The sequence below is a fragment of the Lemur catta genome, chromosome 22, assembly GCF_020740605.2.
Source record: "Lemur catta isolate mLemCat1 chromosome 22, mLemCat1.pri, whole genome shotgun sequence".
NCBI classification, from domain to species: domain Eukaryota; kingdom Metazoa; phylum Chordata; class Mammalia; order Primates; family Lemuridae; genus Lemur; species Lemur catta.
Genome location: NC_059149.1, coordinates 25171692 through 25190736, shown reverse-complemented (window position 1 = coordinate 25190736; position 19045 = coordinate 25171692). Strand labels below are relative to the sequence as shown.

At 41.3% G+C, this 19045-nt stretch overlaps 1 long non-coding RNA gene across 4 annotated transcripts in view; it reads right to left on the bottom strand.

Annotated features, from left to right (window-relative positions):
• LOC123626645 overlaps positions 1-18385 on the bottom strand; it is a 34569-nt gene extending 16184 nt beyond the window's left edge. For 2 of the 4 annotated variants that reach the window (XR_006730952.1, XR_006730954.1), the window contains exons 1-5: positions 18058-18385; positions 15329-15658; positions 14115-14222; positions 12056-12315; positions 3177-3299 (exon numbers count right to left, since the gene is read on the bottom strand). This is a non-coding gene — a long non-coding RNA (uncharacterized LOC123626645). Of the gene's footprint in view, positions 1-3176; positions 3300-12055; positions 12316-14114; positions 14223-15328; positions 15659-16323; positions 16346-18057 lie in introns of those variants that run through there. The other 2 variants (XR_006730953.1, XR_006730955.1) reach the window with 2 other exon arrangements.
• Between the last annotated feature and the right edge of the window lie 660 nt (positions 18386-19045).

Here is a 19045-nt window from a genome sequence, read left to right as displayed (position 1 = left end):
AAGGATTATGAAGAAAACTTTCCCTCTAAGCCTCACAAGAAACAAGACTGAATCAAGTCTTTGATCACCGAGAAGCCGGCCGTATCTTACTTCAGTCCAGCAAATATGAATCGAGCTGCGAAGCGAGACCAGGGTTGAACTTCTCACCTGCACACACTGTGAGATAATAAATGTGTATTGTTTTAAGGTGCTAAGTCTGTTGTAACTTGTTACGGCAGCAGTAGGAAACTAGCACATTCGACACACGTTTAAAATTAAACCCAAAGGTGAATGATATGCCACCTTCTCATCTATATTATATTATAAATTACTCTAAAATCAAACACAAAAATATTAATTCTATGTATTTATTAATTTATGTCATCACCTCTATGGTTGATTTTTAATCTACCTGGATGAAGAACCCTTGTGCATTAAGGGCACACTTTGCCTTGCAAAGCTACCTGGGGCCATCTTCCCGAGTGTATTTGGATTCCCTTCTCAGCGGGATGAGGTTGCATATGGACAGAGATTTTGATATATTCATAAGATACAAAGTTATAAAGCTTAGAACATTTCCCCCCATGACCCAGTCATATAATCTAAACTTCTTTTATTAGCCTTGGGGCATCTGGGGATTCCAAGTCCATATCCTGCAAATAGGATTGATTTGATAACTGAAGTCCCCAGAGTTCAAGATAAGCTCTTGCCTAATTAACCTTTATCTGCAGATTGGAGCTAATGAAGCTCTGAACAGCCAGCCCCGTTACTTCACGACTAGACTGGACTCCACCAACCAATATACTGCTTCCTTCTGAGTTCTTTGCAAACTCCCCATCTTGCAGGACCACAGCACTTACATTGAAAAGATACCAAATTGTATTCTGTGTACCTGCCAACGTTGGGGTACTCTGCAGTTGCAGGACTTAAGTCATATTGGTGACATAAATCAGTGCTTTTACACATTGGCACAGCTTTCCAGCCTTCCAAAATCATTAGTTTATTATTTTTAAAAATAATCATGGAACGCTGTTGTCCCACAGAAAATTTGACGTTTCACAAAAAATTTAAATAGCAAAAGAGTAAAATCCATCTTATTTTCTTAATATAGGAAGCATGTTACATTTTGAAAAAATACAAATATAAATATAAATTCATATGGGACATTCAAGTTTTCATTTCAAAAGAAAATAAGCTCAGGGACTTTCTATAAAATACTTGCACCTAGCAAAAACTAACCAGCCCCTTGTTGAAATAGTGCTGTTTAGTGCTGAAGCAAATACAATAGAAGTAGAAGAAAAAAAAAATCCATCACAAATATAATTTAACACCTAGAAAAATACATGAGGGAAACATTGTACAAAACAACTAGAGAATATGGGAAAACCTTAGAAACTATTGTAGGAATTACATTTAGGATTGAAAGGATAGCAAAAGAAGCAAGAATTTGTGCCAAACAGGGTTAATTAAGGGCGAGAGGGACATCTTGAAGATTTACAAAGGTTTTAAAGCATAGAAAATGGAATAGGAAAAGAAGAAGGACATCTTAGACTTTTCTAGAAGTGCATACATTTGGCAATGATATTTAATATTTCAGAATCTACTATCATTTTATCAACCAGGTGTCTCAAAAAAATATAATGTTGTTTAGAACAGTTCAGATCCATCTATTTCACAGCTTCATTCTTGTCAAAACGTCAATACCTCAAAAATAGAATAAATTATGAGTTTGTGCTAATTTGGTTAATAAACAGATGAGTGCACAGGTGCACACAGTAGAAAATAAAAACAGATCTTCAAGAATAAGGCGTGAAGAATAAAAAGGATAAATTTGATAAATATTGTGTGAAATTTCTCAGTTTAGCTCGGAATTTGCTTTTAGGAGCCTGCAATTTGAAAGAAAGCACCTTTAGGCAAGCCAAAAAAAAAAAAAAAAAAGTCCTTAAAGTGACATCATACAGAAAATTTTACCCAGAACAATAGGCAATCCCATTTTGAAACAATTGATAACAATTTTTATAAGTACAAAATCAATCCAGATGTGCTTTTAAAAATGGTTAACATCACAAAGTTTGAATACAAAATTTCAGGCAAATTGGCCACTAATTTGATCGCTAGGTGGATTAATTTCAAGGAAATTCATTTTACGGTTAATGGATGTGTATGATCCCTCCAGACAGGGCAGTGAGCATTTGGGAGCCACAGAAGAGGGGTGATGCTCTCAGAGGATAGAAGGAAAACCAGTCTTGCTAGAAAGGGACATGTTTGACTATGGGGGTATGAGACATGGGGAGGGAAGGGTGTGTGTGTAGGGGGTGGGACTCGATTAATACAGGACTTTTCCAAAGGGATGACAATGTGGCAACAGAAACAGACTTTGATCTCTCTCAATTCGAAGTCACAGTGGTGTTTGTGGGATCGCCCTAAGGACTTGAAGGACAGGATTTGGAACATCCTCTTAGAAGGATGTTGAAGTGACACTGGCTGAAGCAGCTTGTGTCCCTGCTGGAGGACGCGATCCTGCTCTGTGCTCACAGTGTTCAAACTGAGCCCGTGACCTTCGTCTTCTTCCCTATTGAGGCTCAGAGGCTTAGGCCTCCCATCAATGAGACAAGCTCCAAATCACACAAGTGCTCTCTTTGTGGACACGTAAAGCCTATGTTTTAAAAATATGCAAGTCATGCATGTTAGGTAATGAAGAATGAGAGGATCTGGAGAGGCACGAAGAAGAAAACACAAATCATCAGTTATTGAACTTCCAGAGGTGAATGTTATTTAGTTTTTGTCCTTGCAGCCCTCCCCCTTTGCCTATATTTAGCGCGTGTATAGAGGGGCAGCATCTCATCTCATCTCATCTCGGTAGCTGAGCAAATACACATTCAGTCTATCGCACTGTCCTTGTCCTAAACCAGCGCTGCCCAATAGAATTCTTCTTCAAGAAGAAAACGTCTTCAAGTCGCAAAATTTGAAAAAAGACATTTCTTTCCCACCCCAATTCACATGTACGCAGTGGTAAAACCTAGTGAAAGAATGGAGACACATCCACCTGCCTTTCCATTTGGAGAGGGGTGGCCTGGTCTCTAAGCAGGAAGGGGTTGCCGCTACTTGAAAACTCAACAGAGAGAGTTTTGGAGATGGAAATAGAAACCAAGTAGAAATGTGCACATCCCCATCCGGCACACGGTCACATCACCCACCTGTGTGCTTCGGAGCTCAAGGCGACCACCCTGCAGCCACCAAGGAGCAAGACCAGTGACCTTCCTTACAGCCTCCTACAGGGGTCGCTGTTCGGTGGCCTCAGACCGTGAGATGCGCTCCCCCTGTAACCCAGAAAATGAGATAATGGGGTGAACAACTTACCTGTCCTCTTAGGCAGAAGAGCTTCCCTTATTAACATACAACTCCCTTGCTTGGCAACTGTCACCAGATCTCTTGGGTCTTGCTCTCTAAGTTCCAGCTACAATCCAAGGTACAGTTTTATCCAAGGCCACCAAGCAGCACAATGACGACGAAGAGTCACAGAAGCCTAATGTATCATCGGCGTTTCCTGGCCTAGGTTTTTAGCACCCGCCACATCAGACAATTCTATCACAATTCAAAAAGTAAATCCATTATCGGTTTAGAACATATCAAGACTGCATCGGGCCAAAGGCACATGTACCTGACACACCTGGAAGAACGACAGGGAAGTCCTCCCCTCCCCTCCTCAGGCTCTAGTCGTGCAGCCGTTAACAACATGAGGGCAACAGGGGTCGTGGACCTCTCTTTTCCCTCAGTTTCCACATCTGTAATACGCAATGATAAAAACAGCACCCGTGGTCATAGGCTCATTGAATAAGGTGGAAAGCGGTGCTGCAGCCAGGCTGTGGTGGTCCCGACAGCACGGAAACGTCTTCCCAGAGGGCAAGTGATGATCCAAGAAAGCCACCTTACGACCCCAGGTGAAGCAACTCATAAATAATGCCACTCTGCACGACAAAAAGACTCAACATCCCCCTCTTCCAACGTATGCACTGGCTCCTGTTTGTTTATTGTTTTTCTTAAAGTAAAAAAAAAAAAAACCTTCATTGGTATTTGAGCAGAATATGTGATAAAATATTCTTGCTTTAACTTATAGCTTCATAAAGCACCATGGAATGTGTTGCTACTCCTTTTTTGTCAATGATAACTTGCTCTCATCTTCTTGCCTCCAAGGTAACAATTATTAATATGTCCCATCACCTAAATGTCTTTACCTCTAGACAAAATCCAATCCAGCCCTGACCCTAGCTGCCTTAAACCCTTGGTAGAATCACCCAGAACAGACCAGAACCTTCCAGAAGCCCCCACCCACTCCCTCCTACTGAGATGTCCGGGGATCCTGTGGGGTCCACCTTCCCTTGCTGCAGCCAGATGAACAAACCTGCCTTTTCCCAGCGAGCAAAGTGTGTATTTTCTGCAGTGCCTTTTTGGCTACTCAGAGTCTGTTTTATTTCTTATGACATATTTAATCTGGCCGGCTCTTATTGTCATCCAGCCAGTCCCTCTACCTCATTAGGCTCTCTCAATCCCCAAGTAGAGTTATTTGGGGGGAATTTCCATAGCAAGACAAAGAGACTTCTGGTTCTAAATGGGCGTCTGGCTAATGGCCTCGAGGCAGCCTTTCCCAACTTCTTGCTCAAATGCCCCCAAAGCCACAGGGAAGCCAGTTACAAACTAGGACTGACAACTCAATGCCAGAGTCTTGGAAGAAGTGACACTAATTATAAAGCAGACGGAGGAGGGCTGAGAATAACCCACCATGCTTTAACTCACGGCACACCCGGGGTTGGCTCAAAAATTAGACACCATCTGCAAAACCAGAGATGAAGAGAGTTGGTACCTCCCTAACAAATGTGCCCTGGCTCACAGGCCCAGGTTCAGAGGAACCTAAAATAGGCAGACAGGTGTTCTCTATCCCATGTGCCCTTCTCTGGGAATTACCTGGATTTGTGTGGTCCTGCTCTCATCTCCACCTGTCTACAACCCACCATGTTTCTCCACTCAGGCAGAGACAGAAAATCCCAGAAAACACTGGTTGGGGAAGGAGATGAGAGAGGGAGAGTATCATATCCAGGGCACGAGTAAGGAGTCAGAAAGAGTCTTAGCAGCAGTGCATTCTGGGAGTTGTTTCATGCATTAATATTACACCTGCAGTATGCAAGAAAATCCATTGGCTCACAGGCAGAAAATGTTAGAATGTTTATTTCTATTCCGTTTTTGTTTAATTGTTTTTTTAAAAAAATTAGTTAATAATAATGGATCAATATGTTTCATTAATTGTAACAAATAGATCACACAAAGCTTTACTAAGCATGCTCATAAATATTTAGCACCCTCTTCTGAGGTTTCTTACTTAATAAAGGCAAAAGTCATGTGTCATACAAATGGCCAAAAGGTATATTAAAAACGCTCAACATCACTGATTATCAGGGAAATGCAAATCAAAACCACAATGAAATACCACCTCACCCCAGTTAGAATAGCTATTATTAAAAAGACAAAAAATAACAAATGCTGGCAAGGGTGCAGAGAAAAGGGAACCCTTGTATGCTGTTTGTGGGACTGTAAATTCGTACAGCCATTATGAAAAACAGAGGTTTCTCAAAGAATTAAAAATAGAACTACATATGATCCAGCAACCCCACTATGGGGTATTTACCCCAAGAAAAAGAAATCAGAATATCAAAGGGACACCTGCACCCTATGTTTATTGCAGCACTACTCACAATAGCCAAGATATAGAATCCATCTGAGTGTCCATCAACAGATGAATGGGTGAAGAAAATGTGGTATATATATATATATATATATATGCAATGGAATACTATTCAGCCATAAAAAAGAATGAAATCCCATCATTTGCAGCAATGTGGATGGAGGTCATTGTGTTAAGTGAAATAAGCCAGGCACAGAAAGATAAATATTGCATGTTCTAACTCCAGTGTGGGAGCTAACAAAGTTGACCTCATGGAGACAGACAGTAGAATGATGGTTACGAGAGGCTGGGAAGGGTAGGGCTGGGGGATGTGAAGAGAGGTTGGTTAATGGGTACAAAAATGCAGTTAGATAGGAGTAAGCTCTAGTGTCTCACAGTATAGTAGGGTGACTACAGTTAACAATAATTTACTATATACAGGCAGTCCCCGGGTTATGAACAACCCAACTTACAGTGTTCATTTTACCCTCATGAGATCTGCTGCTGCCCCAGTTTACCTTATATTAGTTTATGTTAGCTAGGAACTAGGAGGTATCCATGAACTGATTCACTGTAAGGCACGCAGGACTGGTAAGCAGTTGATCCAAGCTTGCAAGAAGAGAACAATGTCTGATATGAGACCATATGGGAAGTTAAATGAATCTCTAGTTGGTAGAAAAATCAGTGAAGCTGTCGGGCAGTACACTGTGTTTGAGAGTATTTGGAATAAAAGTCTTTTCTGTGCCCCTTAAAATTTTACCACGCAATCACCCATTCCGTCTTCGCATACATTTGGTTCAGACATAATGGCACAAAATCACCTTCAAATCAAAAGTGCCATTCTTCTTTGGCTCCAACAATGACCTCTGAAATGACTTGGGTCTCACTCCTTGGGAACTGCCATTTCCTTCTCTTATAACTGAAGTTCTACAAACCAACCACTGCACATTCAAAGATTAATTTCTCCGGAAATACTGCCTACTCTCGCTGATGGTGCTGTAACAATCTGTTCTTTAAATAAGTCTAAACTTGACAAACAGTAATCTTCTTGCTAATTGGCCAATTCATGTTCAGTTTTAAGTGCACTATTCATTTACCACGCTCCAAATCCTCTGCTACATCCTATCCATTTATTCTAGGGATGTGTTTTCGACTCGATTCTGCCCTCTCGACATTTTGCATATTAGCACAATTTCTTAATAACCTTTGTAGGTGTCATAGAAGAATTTCCTTCTGTGTGGAGAGATAATTGCCTTTCAATAACCTAGGTATGTGCTTTCCATTTCTTCACATACAATTTCAGTAATTAGGCTTTCTGAGCATGGATTGAGTTGGGCACTAAAGAGTCGGAAAGAGTTTTTTAATGCTTAAAATTTTACTGGATCTCTATAATATTGTTTGCTGGGCTCCTCGGGGCTAGGCAGTTTTATTCACCAACTCTTCAGAATCCTGATGCCCTGGAGAGTTTATCTTTTATAACCATCCCCAACAAATTAGACAGTTATTATTCAGTTCTGCATTTCCCGTCAAGGTGCATAGTAAATGGTTTACAGCTGATATTTTAATTGCGTTGATCCACAGCCTTGAAGTGGCATGCCATTTACAGAATCCTTTTTTTTAAAGCTATTTATTTGCTTTAGAAGCCATTGAATGCTCTCACTCAGACATATTTTGAGGAGACTTTTCAGCTGCAAAGATGGTAGGCTGCTATTCTCCTTGAAGTTGGTGCTATCAGAGCTCCAGTGGGAGATGTTGATGGCGCCTAAATGACATTTTCTCATAATTGATTTGATGTGAACACCTGGGCCATGTCTAAAAGACATAGAAATAGGTTATAATTGGTTTCTGAACCACAACATAAGTCTGGAAAATTATTGCATCTATTTAGGTTCATTAACTCTTTCCTTCTCTATGAATTAATTTTTATTATTAGCATTGCCCTGACATGGAAATGTCTTCTTAAAACCATATAAAATTTAACGTTTTGAATAACAAAGAAGGTTCTTTGTTCTGTTCTCTATTATTGTAATTTTGCTAGGTGATACATGTTTTCGTAAATTCTTTGTTTACATGTAATAACATGGTCGACAAATGTATCTAACGACTTCCAGAAATCTTAAGAATCATGTCATTTGGAGTTTGGAAGAAAATCAATTGAACAGTTTTTTTTTTTTTTGCCTCCTACAATTGGGCCAATAGTGATACATCTAACATGTACTGAACCAGGCCCTGTGCTAAGTACTTTACAGATATTGTAATATTTTATTTAATATCACAGCCTTATGATGAAAATGGCAAGGTTACCCTTCCTTTAAGAGACTGGGACGCTGAAGCACAGAGAGATTGAATGACTTTCCAAAGAAATGAGTTGTGGAGCCCAGGTCTGAGCAGAGAGTTCAGATTAAGAACCTGAGCCTCTAATCTTGACACTACTCGATGACAGGCAAGGCCAAGTGCCTAATGAGCAGGGTAAAAAGCCATAAGAAGACACACCAGCTGCGATGACAGGCTCAAGGGTGTCGTTAAAAAGCAACAGGGTAAATAAGCTGTGGTATATCCAGACAATGGGACATTATTCAGGCCTAAAAAGAAATGAGCTATCAAGCCATCAAGAGACGTGGAGAGAACTTAAACGCATATCACTACGTGAAAGAATTCTATCTACAAGAGCTGCATGATTCCAACTGTACGGCACTCTGGAAGAGGCAAAACTATGAAAATAGTCAAAAGATGAGTGGTTGCAAAGGTGAACCTTGATCAAGTGTCTTCCCACACCTCTTCCTGATTCTCTAATACTTTAAGGAATAAGGAGGAAATAAATATAAGCCAATTTCAATTTTTTCCCCTTGGGATTCACCTCCAGATAAGCCTACCTCTTTGTTGCTGAGATAATTCTAATCAACTACTTAGCAGAAAATGTAATTATTATATTGAAAGTGAGCTATCGTGTTTGTTTCTCTTTTTTTTTTTTGATAGATTTAGAGGTACAAGTGATTTTTAGTTACATAGATTAACTGTATAGTGGTGGTGTCTGGGTTTCAGTGTACCCATCACCCCGATAGAGTTTATTGCAACCAATAAGTAGTTTTTCATCCCTCATCCCCTTCCTACCCTTTCCCTTCTGAGTCTCGAATGTCAATTTTGACACTCTGTGCGACTATGCATACCCACAGCTTAGCTCCCACTTAAAAGTGAGAGCATCCAGTATTTGGTTTTCTGTTCCTGAGATATTTCACTTAGAATAATGGCCCCCAGTTCTATCCAAGTTGCTGCAAAAGACACTATTTTATTCTTTTTTTATGGCTGGGTATTACTCCAGGTTGCGACTCTCTTTCTTTGTTTCAGTAGAAGATTTTTTTGTTTGTTTATCTTTGTTAATTTAGGTTTCATTATTACAGCTGGACATTTTGATAAAATGCTAATATCAATATTTTTGTATTAATATTTCACTGGTTAAGTCTTTGAGCTAGAGTAAAAGTTATTCTTACAATAAAAGCTTTCCTTTGTCATCATTACCTTCCTGCTCTTGAGGATTATGGCGATGCAGAAGAATGCTTTCTAAATGAATGTGCCTTTGTTCAAGTCATAATTTTATCAAAGTGTCCAGTCTCTTTATAGAATCGAGTTTTGTTAAGCAAGTATTTGCATCAAAAATTGTATAGTAGCAATCTTAGATGGAAGGTGCTTAACCTGTCATTTTGTAAACACAGATCTCCCTGGGGCACTCTGCCAATCGTTCCTGGAGTAATGGTGCAAAAGGAGACAGGTTTGCTTACTGAGATCTGCACGAACTTACACCTACCCCGACTGAGGTTATCAGAGAAGGGCAAATTAAAACCACAATGAGATACTATCTTACACTAGTCAGAATGGCCATTATTATTAATAAAAAGTCAAAAAATAACAGACGTTGGTGAGGATACAGAGAAAAAGGAATGCTTATACACTATTGGCGGGAATGTAAATTAGTACAACCTCTATGGAAAACAGCATGGAGATTTCTCAAAGAACTAAAAACAGAACCACCATTCAATCAAATATAGCATGTTCTCACTTATAAGTAGGAGCTAAATAATGCGTACACGTGAGCATAGTGATTGGAATACTAGACATTGGCAACTCGGAAGGGTGGGAGAGGGATGAGGGATGAGAAATGACTTAATGGGTACAATGTACACTGAATAGTGATGGTGAACATTTTTAGTGATGGCTACACTAAAAATGCCAGACTTCACCACTAGGCAATATATCCATGTAATGAAATTGCACTTGTACCTCCCAAATCTATAAAAATAAAAAAGAAAACACAAAAAACAGACTTAGAGTGCAAATTGTTTTGTGTTCTTACCTAAATTGAGAAATTGAGTCTTTAACCTTTATTTCAAGATACATGCTTCAAATTTTTAAAATATCAAAATAACAATATCACTATAACAAAAATATTGGTATTTCTCAGTACTTAAAAATAGCATGGAAAACCTGGTCACACAAATTACAGAAACTATTGTTTGAATCACTAGCTGTAGGATCTGTGAAATGAGTTGGCAATATTTTCTTGGCCACTCCCCTTTTTACTGGTGGTAAATTACCATGCAGAAATTTTTATTTTTGTGAAGCATAATTTTTCAGTCTTTTTATTTATGGCTCTGGGTTTGAGTCCATGCTTTTGAAGTCTTTTCCCATCCTTTGTACATATTCTCTGCTTCTATGAGTTTGACTCTTTTAGATTCCACATATAGGTAGAGCCACGCAGTATCTGTCCTTCTGTGACTGGCTTATTTCACTTTGCATAATGCCCTCCATATTTTATTGGTTCCTTTCAAAGTCCCAAATTCCTGGATGTGTCTTTGCAGGTGGCCACAGAGAGGTGCCCAAGAGCAGCAAGCCTGCTTTCCCAGGAGTTTTAATCTCTGGCATTAAAAAAATATTTATCATTGAGTTGCTGTTTGTTTCAAGATAATATCTGGGATTTGCACGGATTAGCAGTTCTTAGATTGCTGGGTAATCAGTGTAACATTGAGGAATTGAAGGCTCAGGAATGGGGAATCTTAAGGGATCCCATATAAGTAAAGAGCTCAGCACAGTATCTGGGACGTAGTGGCACCTCCATAAATATGAGTTTTCCCTTTTCTTCTTCCTTCCCCTTCCCTGCCCTCTCTGTGTCCATCCCACTATTTCTCACTCTCTCTCTCTCCCTATTGTTTATTCTCATTGAGTCAAGAAATTTCCTAGGAACCAAATTACAGACACTTCAGAGCAAACAGAATCCCACCAACCAATCAAGAATCAAACCTTGTCCCATGTTAAGGCTTTTCCTGAAGCTTGTGTCGCATCCTGAAGCAAAAAGAAGTGGACCCTGGTGTTAGATTTCAGTTCAAATCACAGCTCAAATACTGAGCCACCAGCGGTGTGATGGGGGAGCATTTCTGCATACTCTCCCTGAACTGCAGTCTCCTTTTCTGTAGAGCAAGTGCAATACCCATCTCGTAGAATGGCTGCAAGGGTTCAGTGAGAAAACATGGGAAAGCACTACCAATAGTTCTTGCATTTATATCAGATTGAAGTGCAGGCAACAGGCTTTTGTTGGGGAGGCAGAGAGGGCAAGAAGAAACACTTGACCTCTTGGTAATACTAAACTCTGGTGGCCCTGTGTTTCCTTGAGGGATGGCCAAGGACACACAGGATGCCCTTGTGCTCTGTGGGGTGAGCCCCTCAGAATCAGAGAGAACAAGTCCCGAGGGGCTCAGGGAGGGACAGGGAAGAGAGTGAACATTAACTCTGCTTGCCTTTGGGGCCACAGACCTGCTTCTTCCCATGGAAATTCACTTAGGAAAAAAATCTCTTGGTTAGACTGATTGGTCTCAAAAGGTTTAACTTAATATAAATACATAGAGTGTGTGTGTGCGTGCGCCCACACGCATGTGTGCAAGGGTAAGGAACCGGTAAGGGGGTCTGGGACCTCTTTGCCTCTCTACTGTGTAAATCATGACCCATAAAGAAATAATTTAATAGAGTCACCCCCCAAAATATGCCCTTCTAAACTCATCTGTGTGTGCATGCACGTGTGCACAAGGGCATGTGTATGCAAAAACACGTAGGAAATAAGGAAGATGCTGATTCCATTATCAGGGTACCGGAACAGAAAAGATTGTGAGGGTTATTAATGATCTCGGGGCGATAGTAAGTTTGGTTTATGCTCAATGCTTACCAAAACATAGATAGATGCTTAATAGCTTGGCTGAGTGAGTATGTTCAATCTTTTCTTGTCACAGGGTCTTTGGTGGAGCCAAGATTTCCTGCAAACCTCGAGAGAGCTGGACATGGTGACAAAGACCTGGGGATCAGCTCCCTAAGGGTTACCTGTGGCAGCCTGCTGGCCAGCAGGTGCTTGCAGAGGAAGATGGTCTTTCGATGCTTGGACGAGCCAAGCTTGTTCCCAGCTTGGACTTATGACAGCCACTCCTCCACCGGAAATGCTGCTCCCTCAGGTCCCGGGGCTAACTCCTTGACATTTTCTTGTTTATTTGCTCATGGCTGGTTTCCCCTTCACTAGAATTTAAGCTCAATGAGAACAGCCACATTGTCTTTCCCTCTCTCTCCTTAGCTCCCGGAGTGATGTCCTGCAACAATAGAATAATAGGAACTCAACAAATATTTGCAGAACGTTGAAAGAAGGTATTATGCTTTCTTGCACCATAAGACTGAAGTGCTCTAGACTTAATTTTTCAAGAGAAAATGGGGCAGCCACTAAAAAAAAAAAAAAAAAAAAAAAAGCAACAGAGGAAAAAAACACCTGAATAAAAGCATATGCTTAAAAAATCTGGCTTGCATTTTACATTTTTGCAAAGGAGACGTAATTAAAGTGTTTCACTCTCCCCCTGGACCTCTGACAGCAAAATTAGCATGAAGGAGAACAGTACATAATGAGAAGCAAAGGTAAGCATTAAAATGTTTGTCTCATGCAAATCGCACAATCTACTTCTGATTCATCACCAAAAAAAAAAAAAAAAAAAAACCAAATCTTTTTTTCCCTGAAATCTTAGAATTGATAAATGTCAGTTGAAATGCTTCTGAAATGCCTTCACTTTGGGTGTAGACTTCAAGTAAGGAGTATTTATTGGACACTTCTGAAATGCTGTCAACTACCCTAGGCACTGGGGTGGCAATTACAAAAAGGAGACCAAGTCCTCCCTCTCTCCCTGCCAAGGAGTTCACAGTCTAAAGGGTGGTTGAGACAAAGAACACAACACAGAGTAAGAAGCGGCGTAAATATGGGTGTTACAGAAGCATGGGGTGGGGGTGGGGGCGTGCTGGTAGCTTTGTGAAAAACGTGGCTGTGAGTGAGATCCCGTCTCTAAAAAAAAATGTAGCTATAAAATAATGACGTCGAGGAAATCAAATTTAATAACGGACTTCGAGCAGGTATGAGGAGCCGGTCAATCACCACCCTTTTATCGAGAGCTTCCTCTGTACCAGAACTCTCCTGGGTTCTGTGCATTTAGCCTTCAAGAAACTCAGTTGCCACCATACTGGGTCGGTGAAGGCATCCAAAGGCCACGTAAGGTCGGTCGCTCTCTTTCTCCACTGGGCTTCGGACCTCAGCACACCGCAAGAAGAGTGTCGCCATTTGCAGAAACAATCAGATTGCTTTATTTTACCCCAATGGAATGCAGATATTCTGACCAAACCCTCAGAGGAGGTTGAAGTAGGAAGAGAATCTGTCAGATAACTCAAAGGCCATCTCTAGCCTCTGGGCATTTACCCCAAATCCTTTGGAAGAACCTGTGCCCTCACTCCTTCCTGTTGCAGCAGATATCTTCCCTTTTTCGAAAGCTAGTCATCTTCCTCTGTTTCGTATGCAACTCTTGGATGGGGCCCAGGTTCTACCGAGATGGGTGGGATAGTTTGATTTATGACAGCAGAGAAATAGGCTTTCAGTTAGTTTTTGAGTCAGAAGCATCTTATAACTCCAAAATAAATGGTGACAGAAGTGCAGTCCGTGCCAAATGCCCCTGCGTCGGGTTGAGTTAAAACCGTCAAATTTAAAGCGAATGTTGATAGCACTTGCTCATTAAGAAATTTGCTACTTCCTTGCTCAGGAAGGCATGAGATTGAATTCTCCAGAATGCTTACCCTCTTCCCCTTGTTGGTATCTTCGCTCAAATCTGGCTTCTTCTTGAATTTCTCCTTCCTGTCACTATGGTTTTGGTTCAAGTGATTTCAGGGAGAATGACGCAGATGGGGTTAGATGCTGCAGTTGCTACCCCGGCACGGCCTGGCTGGTGGCCGCTGCAGCTCCTCCTAGCACTGCCTGGGTGTGTTGGGGGGAGAGCAAAGCTATGTACACCCCCAGTAGGAAGGAGGGAAACAGACTGCTGCCTGGAAGACCTCAGGTGGCATACTGCCCTCACATACCCACCTAGCAGCAAGGACGTGCCTTTTCTGCCTTGGTTTAAGTCCTCGGATTGTAGTTTATCCAATAACCCAAGAGACAAAGCTCCAAGTTCCCCGGTTAGCAGTCCCAGAGCTGAAAAACCAAAGTTTTATATGTACTTACAGGCAGAAAACGTTAAGAATGCCTTACCCTGACAAGCAGAAAATATCAATGAATTCAGTGAGGGTCTAAATATAGTGCCTAACCTTATTAAGAAGAGATTGGAGATATTTGGGCCATGTCACCAAAGCTTTTAAATCAACATTATGGGAAGTAACTCCCACAGATCTTGCCAAAGACAGATATATGGGTTGGAGTTTTGACATAAAGTGGCATATGGGAATGTACTTATGTCTAAAGGGTCCTAGAATATTAATTATTATTTTTAGTGACAGTGAATTATTATGTTCACTTAAATAGAGAGAGGAAGACATCACTGGAAATAAATAGCAAGGATCTACCCTGTTTCCTTTCCATAAACACTCCACCTCCATGAACACCGTCACCGCCACAACCCAGGATAATTGGCATTATCACGGATCTAACACACCAGGAAGTCTGTTTATAGACACGATGTGATTTAGTTACAGAAAAACCTATGAAGGAGAGAATACTATCACTTCCATTTTTCAGATAAAAAAGTTGAGTTTTCAAACTGTTGTATAATTGACCTGTGGTCACACCACTAGTAAATTATAGAGCCAGTCCCAACAAGCTTTGTGATTTCGAAGACCTTGCTCTTGGACGTGACGCTGCCTGTGATGAGAAGTTGTCCTGAGAAGTGGGGTCCTCCAACTTTCCTCCCGACAAGCATTTCCCAGGCTTTGGTTTGACCTCTGGTTGGGATCATACATTTTCAGCTTTCTCCATGAGTCTCCTCTAACAGACTCATCTTATAGGGACCATGTGGTCTTTCTTAAAACATAAACCCATGCACAGACCAGATGCCATTAAACAAATACCAGATCAAGATAGAATCTTGAATTTTGCCCTTGAAAAATTCCTCGCACAAGAATGACAAATGGCACTGCTTGGCATGATGCCGACTTTCTCCCCTTCAGTTGTTTGCCTACGTGACCAATTCTTCCCTATTCCCGTCATCTCTGTGAAGCCTGGCGAGGTTTGCTCAAAGCCTGGCACTGTGGAGGCTTTCTTTTTACTTCTTCCCTGGGAACAGCTGGCAGCTCTTTGTTTCCTACCTGTGAGCTGTACAGGCCACACTTCTCGGTTGCAGCCTTGGGAGCCGGGAGCCAGTCTTGACTCAGGTCCAGACATTTGTTCCTAATTTGTTGATGAACTCAGGCAGTCCCCTGCCGGCCTCTGGCTTGTTTTCTGCCGGCATTATCTGCATTGAGGTTTACCAGATGCTTCCAGGGGGCCTTGCTTATTTAGGTTAAACTGTTAATGCTGCTGTCCCTCCGCTCTTCCCGCCAGGCTACGATTCTACGGCAGGGACATCTTATTAGTCAGCTCTGCAGTTCTGGTACCGGGTACGGGCCAGATACGGTGGATGAGATTGCTTCATAACACTTGCAAGGAAGGAAGGGAGAGGGATAGGGAGGAAGAAAGAGATGGAGTTGTTGTTATTATTATTGTTATTTGGGTTTGTTTTTAATTGGTTTACTTTCTGGTAAAGGTCTTTAAAGCAAAGAAAGGTTACAGAAGAGAGAGCTAGAATTCTCCACCAGACCTCTTGGATTTCTCTGAGAAATGATTTAATGGGAAGAGCAGCAATGTGGGAACCAGACTGCAGGTGCTCAGTTTCCCAGGCCTGCCACTCACTGCTTGGATGACCGTGGACAAGTTCCTTAATCTCTTGGTTCCTCAGCTGTAAAGTGGAGAAAATGGAAGCATCTTTTTCTTACGCGTTTAATGGGGAGTGAAAGAATAACTAGAAGTGCCCGCACGTGAAGGAACTAGTTTAGTATCGTTGCTGTTGTTAACGAGAGAGCATTTAGCTGCAAAAACTTAAGAGACTCATCTCTAGGAAAAACATGTATTCATTTGTTCTCTAAGTATTTATCAGACACCTAATTGGTGTCAAGTATTGTGTTAGGTGTCAGGGAAGAGATGTAATCAAGACAGAAATGATATAAAATTCATACCATTAATTATGCATCCAATCACTGTTGGTACAAAGACAGAGCAAAGGGCTTCAATGGAGAATGAGGTGGGGGTGGGCAGGGGAGCTTACCCGATCTGGGGGTTGGGTGAGGAGGCTGCCTTGGGGTCACAAAAGCAGTGAGCACTCCAGGGCTGGCGACACTCCAGGCTTCAAGGCTTGCATGTGCTGCCCAGACCTGGCCAACTCTTCCACTGCAATTCTGCTCCGGTGCCACTGGGGCCCCTCAAGGCTCAGCAGCTCTGAGTGGGGGAGGCAGTGCCCCTGGGCAGCACCCCCAGCCTGTCCCACACGGGTGCTCTGAGCGGCACAGCACGGAGGTTCTCAAGGGCAGCTCTGTGAGCGAAGGTGAGGGCCAGAGCAGGTGCGGGACAGGACAAAGGCTGGGCACGAGTGGAGTTGATGGGACTGTCTGGGAGCAGCAGTGCGGCATCTACTGGGAGAGGCCAGGGGACCAGGCCCCCCTGCCTCAGTTGGTGAAGCTGGAGCCAATACCATTCAGGCACTAATATTAGCAAGTCTTCAGGTGTAGATACCTAGATGCTGGTAATGTCTGGGCCATTTGTGTTGCCCAAATAAGACTTCTCCAATTTTTTCTGTTGACTGTGGCCATTTTCATAAGAGCTTCAATTTCTTCCCCTTGAGCTCTAAGAACTACAGAGAGTTAAAGTATAAACCAGTCTCTTGGACCCTTCCCCATATTTTTATTCATAGTGTGTAATGTCTGATAATTATCTTTTTCCCCTTTTGGTATATTAGGAATTGATCTCTGTGTTCCTTCATTTTTAGCCTGTGTTTTCTGTTTCTGATGTGAGATTGCTATGTTATTGCATATTTCTTGAGTAGGATTCATTTTTAAATCTTTTTAGCCTCTGGCAACATGAGACCTCGTTGGTATTTCTGGATCTTTATATGAACAAGATGTCAAATTCTTGATTTCACTAACACATTTAAGGACTGGAAAGGGCTGCCTTTGTGAGCAATAAGAGAGACCTGGTTTTCTTTAAAAAGGAAAGACAGAGAATGCTAAGAATCAGAAATTATTCCTATACAATTTTGCATGGGGCTTCTGTTTTCTTCCATATTTGAAATTTACCAGACGCCCTCTCCAAGAACATGGTCCATTTAAGAGATGTGGGCTGATGAACCTGGGAGATAATATAACCTTATTTATAGAAGTTAGCTCTGTTTGCATTAATTTTATTGACATGTGTGTATATATACATTATATTAGATATGATAATGTTATAATATATATTATTTCAGGAAGGAAAATGCCTAATTTACTATATATAAAAATTATACAGTGTATAATAAAATATTACAGTATATTATGTAATATATAGTAAATATTTTTACTATATTACTATATATGGTATATATACATTTACTATATCACATATAAGTTATTTACTATATATAATATATTATGATATAATATGTAGTGTAATATTTATTGTACATATAATATTTACTATATATTAAATAAAATTAAATGGGAAGTTTCATGCCTGGAAAAAGGAATTTGAACCACTAGGCAGATACTGTGAATTAATTGGTAATTTCCGATTTGCTTTTTAATTCCTGAACAGTTAATCCGTGTGTTCATGTGAAACTGGCCAAGTTGTGGGCTAAATCTAGGCTAGTAACACAATTTGTGGAAAAGATGCATTTAAGAAATACTGTTTCCAGAGCAAAACGAATTGAGACAAGCATGGCTGACGTTCAGCGTTGTTCTCGAACATCACTTAGGTAAGCTGACCATGCCACCCCGACTCCCACCCGGGACTGCCACGGTCTCCTAACCTGCTCTCCAGGTACGCTCTTCCGCCTCTGTGGTCTGCTCCTCAGAGGATTATCCTTCGCTTTAGAGCTGCCCACCCCCCCGAGAAACCAATACTGCAGGAAGATCAGAAAGGACTTCATAGGACAAGGGCATCACTGTCTTGCATGGCAGAGTTCAGGTGTGTCACCTTCTGTGCAAACATCCTGCTGTTCCCCGCACCAGGTGTGAGTCTTCTCTCTGCCGTAGCCTGTGGTGCAGGTTGCTTGGATTTTTCTTATGGCACTTAGGATTGATGAGTTTTTGAGGAGTAGGGAATTAATTCTCTTTGAGTATCCCTTCCTTTGTGCCTCTCCCCCCAGTGCCCGCCCTTGAATGAACGGACGGAGGAGAATGGAACGAAAGGTCAAGTACGAGCGGTGTTTTTCCATCACGGGTTACCTGAGCACCACTTTGGTAAAAAAACAAATTCTCTTCTGGGTGCCTTTGTCAAGTGAACAAGCCACAGTATGGGGAACTGATCTTGTAATTTGAAACTGTTTTTTTCTCTCTGGAGGATATTACTGAAATCCTTGAAGTTTCTTCTGCTTCTCCTCTTCCTCCTCCTCCTCCTCCTCCTCCTCCCCATCCTTCTTCTTCTTACTCTCTCTCTCTCCCTCTCTCCCTCTCTGGCTGGCAGATAAAATTCAGGACCCTCAGTTACATTTTAATTTCGGATAAACAGCAAATAAATTTTTAGTGAGCATGCATCAAATATTGCATGGGACATACTTATATTAAAACCTATTCATTGTTTAACTGAAATTAAATGTAACTGGATGTCCTTTATTTTTGTTTGCTAACTCTGGCAACCCTACCTCTTCTGACTTTTTATAGTATCTTTAAGCATAGGAAAAAATGAAATTCTATGGGAACTCTCCCGCCTTCGGCCCCATTAATGAAACCCCAAACGGAACAAATTCTGAAAAGTTTCTGAGAGAAGAAGGCACACGTTGTATAAGGAACTGGGCC